Source organism: Ictidomys tridecemlineatus, chromosome 6, assembly GCF_052094955.1.
Source record: "Ictidomys tridecemlineatus isolate mIctTri1 chromosome 6, mIctTri1.hap1, whole genome shotgun sequence".
In the NCBI taxonomy this organism is placed as follows: Eukaryota; Metazoa; Chordata; class Mammalia; order Rodentia; family Sciuridae; genus Ictidomys; species Ictidomys tridecemlineatus.
In genome coordinates, this window is record NC_135482.1 from 124,372,249 (window position 1) to 124,384,867 (window position 12,619).

A 12,619-nucleotide genomic window follows, 5' to 3' on the forward strand; every position below is an offset into this window, starting at 1 on the left:
GGTAGAGATGATGAACATTTTTTCATGTATTTGTTGATTGATTTTCCATCAACCTCTGAGAACTGTCTCTTCAGGTCCTTGTCCCATTTATTTATTGGGTTATTATTTGTGTGTGTGTGTGTGTGTGTGTGTGTGTGCGTGCGCGTGCACGCGCACATAGCTTTTGAGTTCTTCATATGCCTATGTAAAGATTAGTGCTCTATCTGATGTGTGATGGATAAAGATTTTCTCCCAACATGTAGGCTCTCTATTCACCTCACAGATTGTTTATTTTGTTGAGAAGAAACTTTTTAGTTTGATTCTATCCCATTTATTGATGCTTGATTTTAGTTCTTGCACCACAAAAGTTTTATTAAGGAAGTTGGGGCCTAATCACACATAATGAATATTAGGGTCTATTTTTTCTTCTATTATACACGGGTTCTCTGGATGTATTCCTAATTTCTTGATCCATTTTGAGATGAGTTTTGTTCATGGTGAGAGACAGGGGTTTAATTTCATTTTGTTGCATATGGATTAACAGGTTTCCCAGCTCCATTTGTTAAAGAGGCTCTCTTTTCTCCAATGCATGTTCTTGGCACCTTTGTCTAATATAATTGTTTTTGTGGGTTAGTTTCTGTGTCCTCTATTCTGTACCATTGATCTACTAGTCTTTTTTGGTGCCAATACCATGCTGTTTTGTTATTATTGCTCTGTAGTATAGTCTAAGGTCTGGTATAGTAATGCCACCAGCTTCACTCTTCCTGCTAAGGATTGCTTTAGCTATTCTGGTTATCTTATTTTTTCAGATGATCTTCATGATTGCTTTTTCTATTTCTATGAGGAATGTCATTGGAACTTTGACCAGAATTGTATTAATCCTGAATAGTGCTTTTGGAAGTATGGTCATTTTGATAATATTAATTCTGCATATCCAAGAGGAAGGTTGATCTTTCCATCTTCTAGTGTTTTTTTTTTTAGGCTATTAAGAATGGAGTAGTTTTCCTCATTGCCCTTTGTGAGGATTTGATACTTATATACAAAAATGCCCTTGACTTATGGGTGTTGATTTTATATCCTGCTAATTTTCTGAATTCATTTACTAGTTCTAGAAGTTTTTTGGTGGAAATTTTAGGGTGTTCCTGTTGTAGAATCATATCACCAGCTAAGAGTGCCAATGTGAGTTCTTCTTTTCCTATATGTATCCCTTTAATTTTTTTCATCTGTTTAACTGCTCTGGCCAGTGTTTCAAGAACAATGTTAAATAGCAGTGGTGAAAGAGGGCATCACTGTCTTGTTCCAGTTTTCATAGGGAATGCCTTCAATTTTTTCTCCATTTAGAATTATGTTGGCCTGGGGCATAGCATAGATGGCTTTTATGATGTTGAGATATGTTTCTGTTATCCTGAGTTTTTCTACTGTTTTGAATGTAAAGGAGTGCTTTATTTTGTCAAATGCTTTTTCTGCATCTATTGAGATGATCATGTGTTTCTTATCTTTAAGTCTTTTGATGTGATGAGTTACATTTATTAATTTCCTTATGTTGAACCAAACTTGCATCCCTGGGATGAATCCCACTGGATTGAGGTGCATGAGTTTTTGATGTTTTTGTATTTGATTTGAGCAAATTTTATTGATAATTTTTGCATCTATGTTCATTAGAGATATTAGTCTGATGTTTTTTTCTTTTTCTTTTTGATGTGTCTTTGCCTGCTTTTGGAATCAGAGTGATGTTGGTCTCATAGACTGAATTTGGAAGTGCTGCCTCTTTTTCTATATCCTGAAATAAATTGGAGGGTATTGGTATTAGTTCTTCTTTAAAGGCCTTGTAGAACTCAACTGTGTATCCATCCAGTCCTGGGCTTTTCTTGGTTGCTAGATTTTTGGTGGCATCTGCTATTTTGTCACTTGAAATTGATCTGTTTAACTTGTGTATATAATCCTGATTCAATTTGGGCAAATTATATGATTCTAGAAATTTGTTGATGCCTTCAATATTTTCCATTTTATTGAAGTACAGGTTTTCATAATATTTTCTAATTATCTTCTGTATTTCCATTAGCATGGCTAAGGTTCCATTAATTTTATTTATTTTTTCAAAGACCCAAAATTTTGTTCTGTGAATTTTTTCAGTTTTTCTTTTATTTTATTTTCATTGATTTCAGCTTTGATTTTAATTATTTTCTGTCTTCTGCTGCCTTTGGTGTTGATTTGTTCATCTTTTTCTAGGGCTTTGAGATGTAGTGTTAATTCATTTATTTGTTGATTTTTTTCTTCTTATAAGAAATGAATTCCATGCAATGAACTTTCCTCTTAGAACTGCTTTCATAGTGTCCCAGGGATATTGTTATGTTGTATCTGTGTTCTCATTCACCTCTAAAAACTTTTTAATCTCCTCCTTTATTTCTTCTGTAACCCATTGTACATTCAGTGGCATATTATTTAGTCTTCAGGTATTGGAGTGCAATGTATTGCTTCTTTTATCATTGATTTCGTTTTTCATTCCATTATTATCTGACAGAATGCAGAGTAGTATCTCTACTTTTTTATATTTGCTAAGAGTTGCTTTGTGGAATAATGTATGTTCTATTTTAGAGAAGAATCCATGTGCTGCTGAGAAGAAAGTATATTCTCTCATTTTAAGTTGAAATATTCCATATATGTCAGTTAAGACTAAGATATTAATTGTATTGTTTAGTTATGTAGATTTTTTTCAACTTTTGTTTGGAAGATCTATCTAGTGATAAATGAGTTATGTTGAAGTCACCCAAAATTTTTGACTCTTAAACTTGAGAAAAGTTTCTTTGATGAACATAGCTGCTCCACTCTTTAGGGCATACATATTTAAAATTGGTAAGTCTTGTTAGTATATGGTTCCCTTGAGCAGTATATAGTGTTCTTCTTTATCCTTTTTGATTGACATTAGTTTGAAGTCTACTTCATTTGATATGAGGATGGAAACCCCTGCTTACTTCCGCAGTCCATGTGAGTGGTATGATTTTCCCCAACCCTTCACCTTCATTGTGTAAATGTCTTTTGCTATGAGATGAGTCTCTTGGAGGCAGCATATTGTTGAGTCTTTTTTAAAAAATACAATCTGCTAGTATATGTCTTTTGATTGGTGAGCTTAGGCCATTAACATTCAGGGTTATTATTGAGACATGATTTGTATCACCAGCCATTTTTTTTATTTTTGGTATTTAATGTGACTTGGTTTCTCCTCTGATTAGAATTTCCTTTAGTGTAATTCCTCCCTCTGCTGATTTTCATCATTGTTTTTCATTTTTTCTTCTTGGAATATCTTGCTGAGGATGTTCTGTAGTGCAGTCTTTCTAGTAGTAAATTCTTTCTTCCAAGTGATCTAGTCTGTTGGTTATGCTTCCTATTGAATTTTTTTTATTTGATTTATTTTATCCTTCATTTCTAGGATTTCTGACTTTTTTTCAGGGCCTCTCTCTCTCTTGTAATCTTTTGTTACCTGTATTTGCTCTCTTATCTCATTGTTGGAGTGATAAATTTTTGCTTGTATTTTCTCATTTAGGTCATTCTTTAATTCACAGATCATTTTAATTATGAACATTCTGACCTCCTTCTCTGACATTTCATCAACTTCACTGTCCATAGGTTCTGTTATTATAGCATCCGGGCTTGTTTGGGGCACTTTTCTCATTTGTTTTTTTGTGTTATCTCTGTGTCTTCCTTTCTTGCAGCGTGGATCTGAGATATTATAATTTCTTCCCTAAATTCTTGGAGTACCCATGCAGAATTTCTGTACTGCACCTTGATGTTGGGCTTCCAGACCCTGCTGGTGTCCCTCAATGGATGGTACTGCATCCTGGATCTGAGACCTGCGTAAGTTGGAGTGGGTGGATCTGGTTCACTGGCTTGAACCCCAGTGGTAGAAAGTGTGTGTGTGTGGGGGGGGTCCTGCACCAGAAGCTAGGCTCTGGAAAGTGTCTGCCCCACTAGGAATGAGATGGGCCCAGTTTGCTCCAGGCCTGGGCCCTGCAGAGGCCAGTGTGTGGGGATCTGAGCAGCTGGGCTTGACTTCCCCGCAGTAGCCTGCTTGTAGGAAGGTGTGGTCCAGTGCCAAAGGCTTGGCTCTGGCAGTCTCTGCCATGGTGGGGGAGGGGTCAACCACCCTATTGAGATCCTGGAACCCATGTGGACTAGTGTGGGCAGTCTATTCGGGATCTTGGCTCCCTACACAGTCCACTGATCAGAGAGGTGGTTTTGCACCAGAGGCTAAGCTCTGGCTAGTGGAGAAAGGGGTGGACCAGGCATGCTGTGTGCCTGGGCCCCGCAGTGGCTGGTGTGGGTGGATCTGTAGCATGAAGTTTTTATAATGAGTAATCTATTCCCTACCTTTTCTTAGACAGTAAAGTCAGGACAGAATAAAATGTCTGACCTTGGCATAAGGGACTGGGAACATAAGACCATAACTTTGAGCCACTTGGAATGATTATTCTTTAAAATAAATTCGTTCAGTGGCCATTGCGTTACATGTGTTCATAATTTGAACTGGTTATTTATGAGTCTCAAAATTGACCTAACATTTTTATCAAGTTACCATGAATTCTAAAAGCATTTTCCAATTCACAACCATTTACAATGATTTTAGACATAAACATTAAGTGGAAATTTCTGGATTGTAAAAGAGTATTCTCAAAAAATTTAGTATAATCTTAAATATATTTGCATGAATTTTACATGGTAACATCTGGTGTCTCCTCAGCTGTTATTTAATTTTTTTTTTCCTGAGGACATTGCATTTATTTGGAAACATGGAAATTCACACTCTTCACTGTTTTCTACCTTTCAATCAATCTCTGTTCATTTTTAGTGGCTCCCAAAATGATGGATACTTTTTACATCTTTTTTCTTTAAATATTTATTCTAATTGTTATGATAGCAGAATGCATTTCCTTTGGTTTTTGGAGATTGGCTTTCCTCACTTAGCATGATATACTCCAACTCCATCCATTTACTTGCAAATGCCATTATTTTATTCTCTTTTATGCTTTACAAATATTAACCAAGTATTAATACCTATAATTAACTCAATATTAACAAATAGTTCATATCAACAATAATTATAATTGTTCTAAGAATTATCTCAAAGTATAAGAAGGAGATATCCAATTATATGCCCAGAGGACTTTACAAACTTGATAGGCAAATGACAAGAAAAAAAGAAAAATGAAGAGGTTTATTAGTTGTCAACTAAATGAAAACTAACATAATTGGTTATTATTACTGCTCATAAGACTGACTAATTTAAAAAAAAAATCTTGGTAGCAAGTGTTCAGGAGATACTGAGATGATAGGACCCCTTTCATTTACAGGGAAGAAATAAAGACTGGGAAAACAAAAAAAAAATTAAGTTTTTTAATGTATCTACTAAATTATAGCATAGGTATGGTTATGACCCAGCAATCTCACATCTATATGAAATGAATTCATATGAGCACCAAAAACTACAGATTTATCTTTTGAAACTCTAAAGTGGAGAAACAATATAAATTTACATCAGCAAAATAATGTAGCTTTAAAATTAGCATATTGAGGACTGGGGATATAGCTCAGCTGGTAGAGTGCCGGCTTCCCATGCACAAGACCCAGGTTCAATCCCCAGCACAACAACAAGAACAATAACAACAACACCAAAAAGTTGCATATCAAGGCAGTGAAACAAATACACAATTAAATTGAAATAAATGACAATCTCGCCATAGAGAATGACACAAATGTAGGTCTAAAGGAAGATGGCTCACAAACAAGAACATATTATCACTTCAAATCCCAACAGATTACTACATGAGAAAAGTAATCAGAAAAAAAATAATCATTTTTCTAGAAGAAGGAGGGGTAGTGACTGGGAAGTCATTTAGAAGTTTCCTCTGAAGTGGAGGAATCATAGGTGGTAAATTACTGATAAATGTAAATTTTATTAATAGCCTTAGAACAAATACATTAACAATTATTCCTGATGGTTATATAGCATTTTACAGTTTTGAAAGAACTTTCACATACATAATGAAACCATCACAAAATCTAGGCAGGGTAGGTGTTATTTTTCTTTTACTAAGGAGAACAAAGCTCAGAGGTGAAGCAGGGTCATACTTGGCAAATAATGGAGCCAGGACTAGAACTTAGGCCTTCTGACATGCTGCCTCACTAAGAACATTCAAGTAATGATGTCCACACTATATAATGAAATTTTTTTCTCCTATAATGTTGATTAACTCCATTTTTTATAAGTTTTCCTATCACCTTTCTCTAATATCCTTGAACATTCAAACTGATAAGACATTTCTTCCCTGCTTCAGGGCTATTTCTTAGATGTATCTAGCACCATTCTAACATGAAATTTATGATTAAGTTTTAAGGATCCTTGGCTACACATGCTTAGACTATGATATGAAGATTTACTTCAAAAATTTCTTCCTACATATTCCCATGCTGTTTATATCAAACTAAAACCAAACAGGTTTGTTTTTATTCTTAAGAGATTTGCAATCTATAAGACATTTAGGTGTATAAATGCAAAACATGGGAAGGTGTTTGGCAACATTACTGGGAAACCTACCCAGAGTATACCTGTGGGGACAAGTGCATGAAGTACTGCATACATGGCATAGGTTAAGGGTGTCTGAGTGGCAAACTACTTACCCTGTAGGCATAGCCCTGTGTGGGAGTCCCTGTGCTTGCTCCACAGCCCACTCTGCAATTGGTAGCTGCAAGGACAGTTAGCAGAAATTGCATTGGTGGTTGCTGGTAATCTGCTTAGCTATGCCTGAGTATATACATGGTAACTGTACAATAAAATCAGACCTGCTACCTGCTTGGTCTCTGGAGGTCTTGAATAGCTACTTCACAGCCACATTCTCCTCTACCCTCTTCTGTGGACATCCTCGCTGGATGAGAGGGAGACCATGCATACCTAAATGAAAGTCACATGACACTTATTTGTGTTCCTTGACCTTAAAAGAGGAAGAGAATCACTATTTTCTACTTCCAAGTTTGAAGCCATCTCATGTGTGAAATCCTTAGCAATAAGCTAGAAAAAATGATCTGAATTATACCAATAGAAGGACTCAAGCAGTAGTGTACAAATCATATATATATGTGGTATGAAGGCAAGGGATAAAACCCATCTGATCTAAAATGAAGTGAAAAATGCAAAATAGAAGGTTCAAGTAAACTAGAGAACATCAAGCATGTAGAGCATATTTTAAAAACATGAAAATGACACCTGTATTATCAGGCACCAGGGCTGGAACTCGGCTCAGTGGTAGAGCGAGCGCCCGCCTCACATGTGTGAGGCACTAGGTTCAATGCTCAGCATTCCATAAAAATAAATAAAGACATTGTGTTCAACTACAAATAAAAAAATATTAAAAAGAAATTAACACCAAAACCACAAATGACCCAATCAACAAATAGGCCAAGAAACTGAACAGACACTTCTCAGAAGAAGATATATACTCAATTAACAAATATATGAAAATTGTTCAACAACTAGAGAAATGCACATCAAAATTACTCTAACATTTCATCTCACTCCAGTCAGAATGGGAGTTATTAAGAATACAAGCAACAATAAGTGTTGGCAAGATGTGGAGAAAAAGACATATTCATACATGATGGTGGGACTGCAAATTGGTGTAACCAATCTGAAAAACAGTATGGAGATTCCTTAGAAAACTTAGAATGGAACCATCATTTGACTCAGCTATCCCACTCCTTGGATTATACTCCAAAGACTTAAAAACAGCATACTACACTGATGAAGCCACATCAATGTTTATAGCAATACAATTCACAATAGCTAAATTGTGGAACCAACCTAGATGCCCTTCAATAGATCAATGGATAAAGAAACTGTGGAGTATATATTCACAATGGAATATTACTCAGCATTAAAATCATGACATTTGCAGGTACATGGATGAAGTTGGAGAATATCATGCTAAGTGAAGTGAGCCAATCCCAAAAAGCCAAAGGCCAAATATTTTCTGATAGTGGATGCTGATCCATAATGGGGTGGGGGGGGCAGGAAACATGGAAGGAAAGGTGGAACTTTGGATAGGAAAAATGGGAGGGAGACAATGGGGGGGGGATGGGAGTAGGGATGATGGTGAAATGAGATGGACATCATTATCCTAGGTACCTGTATAAAGACACAAATGGTGTGACTTTGTGTACAACCAGAGAAATGAAAAACTGTGCTCCATTTGTGTACTATGAACTGAAATGAATTCTGCTGTCAAGTATAACAAATTAGAATAAATAAATTAATTACTTTTTAAAAAAGAGCAATAGGGATAAATTTAAGACTGTGGGGGTGAGTACAGAATGAATGGGATTTAGAGAGGGATTTAAGGTGGGAAGTTAGGGAAAAACCAAGAAAAAATTTAAATACATTCAACAATTTAAAAAAAATAGTGACAATAAATGTGACTATTTTATCTTTCCAAACAAAGTACAACTTTAAATATAGGTTAGAAATTAAAGATTAGTCCACAGATTGGGCTGTAGAAACTGAAATGTAAGTGCTACTGTCAGTAATTGATGGCTGAAAACTGTTTCAAAAATAGAATTGCTGTGGTAGGACTAAACATTAATGAAACTATTAAGAAACAAATACTTAACTTTTGTACCTGAAGCCTAATTGAAAAACATTTGTGCTCTTATTTAAAAAAAATCTACCAGTTTGAACTAATGTGAAAAAATAAGAATACAAGCAACGATAAGTATTGTAGCTATATTTTTCTATTAAAAAAGTTAAGATCTAGAATGTTCTAACACAGTATATCAGCTCAAAACCAACTACACACTTTTTAAATGAATGTAGACTAGAGTATCCCCCTTACATAGTATCATTGTCATCATTATTTAATGTTTTCTCTTCAGTGGGTTTGATTCATTGCCTGTGTTCTGTAATGAAAGCATGTTGGTGGTAATAAGAATATTTTGGGGCTCAGTCATTGAAGGATTAATCAGAACATTTTGAACTACAGTTGTTGAAGGAACTGGCTTGGCAGTAGTGGAATGAGAAGGTGGAGTCTGCACTGTAAATCTTTGGCTTGTGGCTAACACTGGAGTTGGTCTTTGGCTTGTGGCTAACACTGGAGTTGCAACTTTACTTGAGACAGACACTGTTTATGGTGCTGCTGCTTCAGATTGAATCCAGGCTTAATCATCTATAAGCTGGGTATCCTTGGGCAAATTCTTTTGTACCTCTGTTTTCTCATATATAGTAGGGGTATTAGTAGGTCTGGTACCAACAGTACCAACACTTAACCATGGAATTAGTCTTCCATGGTTAGGTCCCTTTTGAATTAAGGACTTCAGTCTGTAGTTTGGAGCTGTTAAGCAGTATCTATCAGGTAGCAACCTAGGTCCTAAATATGGCTTATTCAGTGGCAATGGTGTTTGATTTTTTTTTTTGCCTTGCAATATACAGTAATTAGAATACTAAATGTCTTAGTCTCTCTCAAATTGAGCTCACAGACATGTGATTTGAAGGTATATTTTATATTTTGGGGCTTTACAGAAAGAGACCCTTCAGAAAATCTGTTGTGGGAACACGGTTGAGGATACTAGGGGGCAGTAGTGCTCATTATTCTCAGGTATGGGATATCTGCCAATATGAGACACTGCCTTTAGAACTTAGTCCAAAAATAAAAGTCTCTTTCCTAAAGAAAGCCATTCTCCCTTTTATTCAAAATGAAAATTCTAAAACAAATTACAATCTATTTTATCTGCTAGGAATCTCTAAGACAAATTAGGAGTTTAACTATGTAGGTCACTGCATCATTCATTTTGATACATATTTTTCCCTCAATTTGACTTTCCAGTGAATCAGTTTTTCCATCTATTTGATTTTTCTTTTCTACATCATCATTATTTCACTGGAGTGATTTCTTTCTGTAGTTTTCCTAAATCCTTTGTGGAATAAAACAATGTGAATTAAATTGACCTTGATGTATCATGGTTTCCTTCTTCTCTCATTTGTGATTATCTAGAATAAACTTGAAATTTTCCAATTCTTTTCTGTTTGGTAAAATGATTTAACAAAAACAAAAACCAATCTTGTTGGAATTTTAATTGTCACAGCTTTAAAAATATATAAAAATCTTTATCAAATGTCACTAACTTCTACGAAAATACAGAGACTATATTTAGAATTTTAGAAATTGTTTCTTTGTTGAAACTTAATAGTACTTTTCACATGCTTCACCTAAAGGTCATACCATTCTATTTCACATCTGGCTTTTTAATAATTACCTACAAAGGAGAGTAGAAATTATTTTATCTCCTAATATGACTGTCCTGGGTCTTCCAGGAGTCATTTCCCATTGCTGCATAATTCTTACACAATTCACAATTCAATCTCTAATGAAGGATCAATTGATGACCCCAAGTAACACAATAAACTTAGGACTCTCAATTTCTATCAGAATATTTTTGTACTGTCTATTTTTGTTCTTATAGTTCTTTCTGAAGACAACAGAAGTGGAATTAACCCAGTACGTACATGTCTAACTCATGTTCTCCAAGTCCACATCAGGCTGGTAAAGCAAAGGTGTCAACTAGTAAAAATGAGAGTGGCTAAATCCAGATTAACCCTAAAGCATTTCAACTTCCACCAAATGAATGCCTCTTGACTAAGTTAAAAAATTTCCAGAGATTGCCCATGGGAGCTGAGGTATTTCTCCTTGTTTGGATCAGTGGGACATGAGTTCTGGAGCCTCCCTGTTTGCTTCTCCTGATGATGACCACTTATGCCCTCGGGCCATGTGGAAGCCATCCTAGGGACAGCAGGTATAAGCTACTAAAAATTTAGGGAGCACATTTCTAATCCAGTGTTGCTAGGTACCAAGAAGCCTGACTTCTAGATCAATTAGTGCTACAGCATTTGATAATTCCAATCTGTGTTCCTTAGCTTTGTGTTTCCATTTAATACAAAAGATACCTTTGTTAGAGTGGGCAAAAATATCCACTCCCATCAGTGTCATACTTTTGGACATGAGTCACAAAGTATAACAGGACATAAGTCCATAAAAGTCTTACAGAGATCAATATATCTATCACTGCTCCTTATGGTCCCTGTCCTTCTTTTGAGGACTCTGTCATAAATTCTGCTTTGGAGAAGTTAACTCTAGTCTACCTGAGAACTTCACAATGTCTTCTTCTCGAATAAACATCTCTTCTTTTCACAACACTGTATGACCCTGAGAACAGTGTGAAAATCTCAAATCTCAGTCCTATCTAAAGGTGAGCTGTTCCCATGAACATATAGTCATCCTCATAGATATGTGGAGAGTCCTCATAAGCATCTAACCAAATCATGCTGTTTAGATATGAGCATGGAACATTACAAAAGCTTCATTCATTTTGAGACTCCTCCCTCATACTAATAAATCAAAAGATAGAAATCCCATTTCATACAGTGAAAATTATGAACAATTATTGCTTAATCTTCTGCAGATACAGCGTTTTGTAAGACAGTAGGTATTGTAGGAACATTACCAAAGTGACTGCTATAAAAGAGACATAGAGAAAAGACAGAAAAATTAACTTCCTGTAGTCATTGCTTCATTGCTTAAAACAAAATCTAGTGACTTTAAACCAACTGATCATTTTCACTATCCACTGATTCAACTGTATGATGCTTCTGCTGATCTGGCATAAGCTCACTCATGTAGCTGCATTTACCTGGTAGGTTAGCTGGGGGCAATGTATTTTGATATTTAAAATGCACCATATGCCTGTAGGGTTAAATCACTCCACGTGGGCTTTTGTCCTCCAGACTCTTAGACCTGGCTTCTTCATATAGTAACAGAAGCAGTCTAAGCAGCCCAGCTTCACAATCCTTTATGTCCCACTGGTTAAAACCAGTCAAATGGAATGGGATCTACAGAAAAGTGTATCTGGGAAGGTGTGATTCCTTGCAGGCCATTAATGTAGCAATCTACCATGGCAGCTCCCTACTAGGGCTGTTACTTAAAATCCTCTTAAAATCCTTCTAATACTTGAGTGCTGGTATTCTTTAACAAATTTTCTTTTCTACTGACTCCATAACTTATCTTTTTAAGAGCTAAAGTAGTGTACAATCAGTGTCTTGAAAAATTCTGCTCTATATGTGTAATATGAAATGAATGGCATTCTGCCATCATGTATAAAAATTAGAATGTATAAAATTTTAAAAAGAGCTAAAGTACTTTTATGGGTGTTCTAAGCTGATACTAGTCCAATATATCATGGACTCAAAAGTATTTTGAAATTTAAAATGCACCATATGCCACAGCAAATGCTCACTACTAAATTCTTAAAGCTCTTCAGGAAGGAATAAAAATTCCTTGAATGTAAGTGCAAAAGCCTTTAAATATACCAGGGCCAAGTAGTTCCCCCACCAGGAAGAAATGTATAATTCTGCCACTGTTGTCACACAGTCATGCTTCTGAGGCACTTTGCACTTCTAATCAACTCTGAATGTATTATCAAACAAAATGTTCAAATTTCTTAAGAGTTAGAAAAAGAACCACTATTTTCTGGTTTCTATACCATTTGTATACCATCTTCTGGTTTTTATACTATTTCCATCACCAAGACAAGAAGATGCCCAAAAGTA

The 12,619-nt window shown here is 35.5% G+C and overlaps 1 long non-coding RNA gene and 1 pseudogene across 1 annotated transcript in view; both read right to left on the reverse strand.

Annotated features, from left to right (window-relative positions):
* The window catches only part of LOC144365025 (uncharacterized), a 66,000-nt gene that overhangs the window by 9,353 nt on the left and 44,028 nt on the right, over window positions 1-12,619 (reverse strand). The window lies entirely within an intron of this gene.
* LOC144378439 (transcription initiation factor TFIID subunit 9B-like) lies at window positions 8,789-10,524 on the reverse strand (annotated as a pseudogene).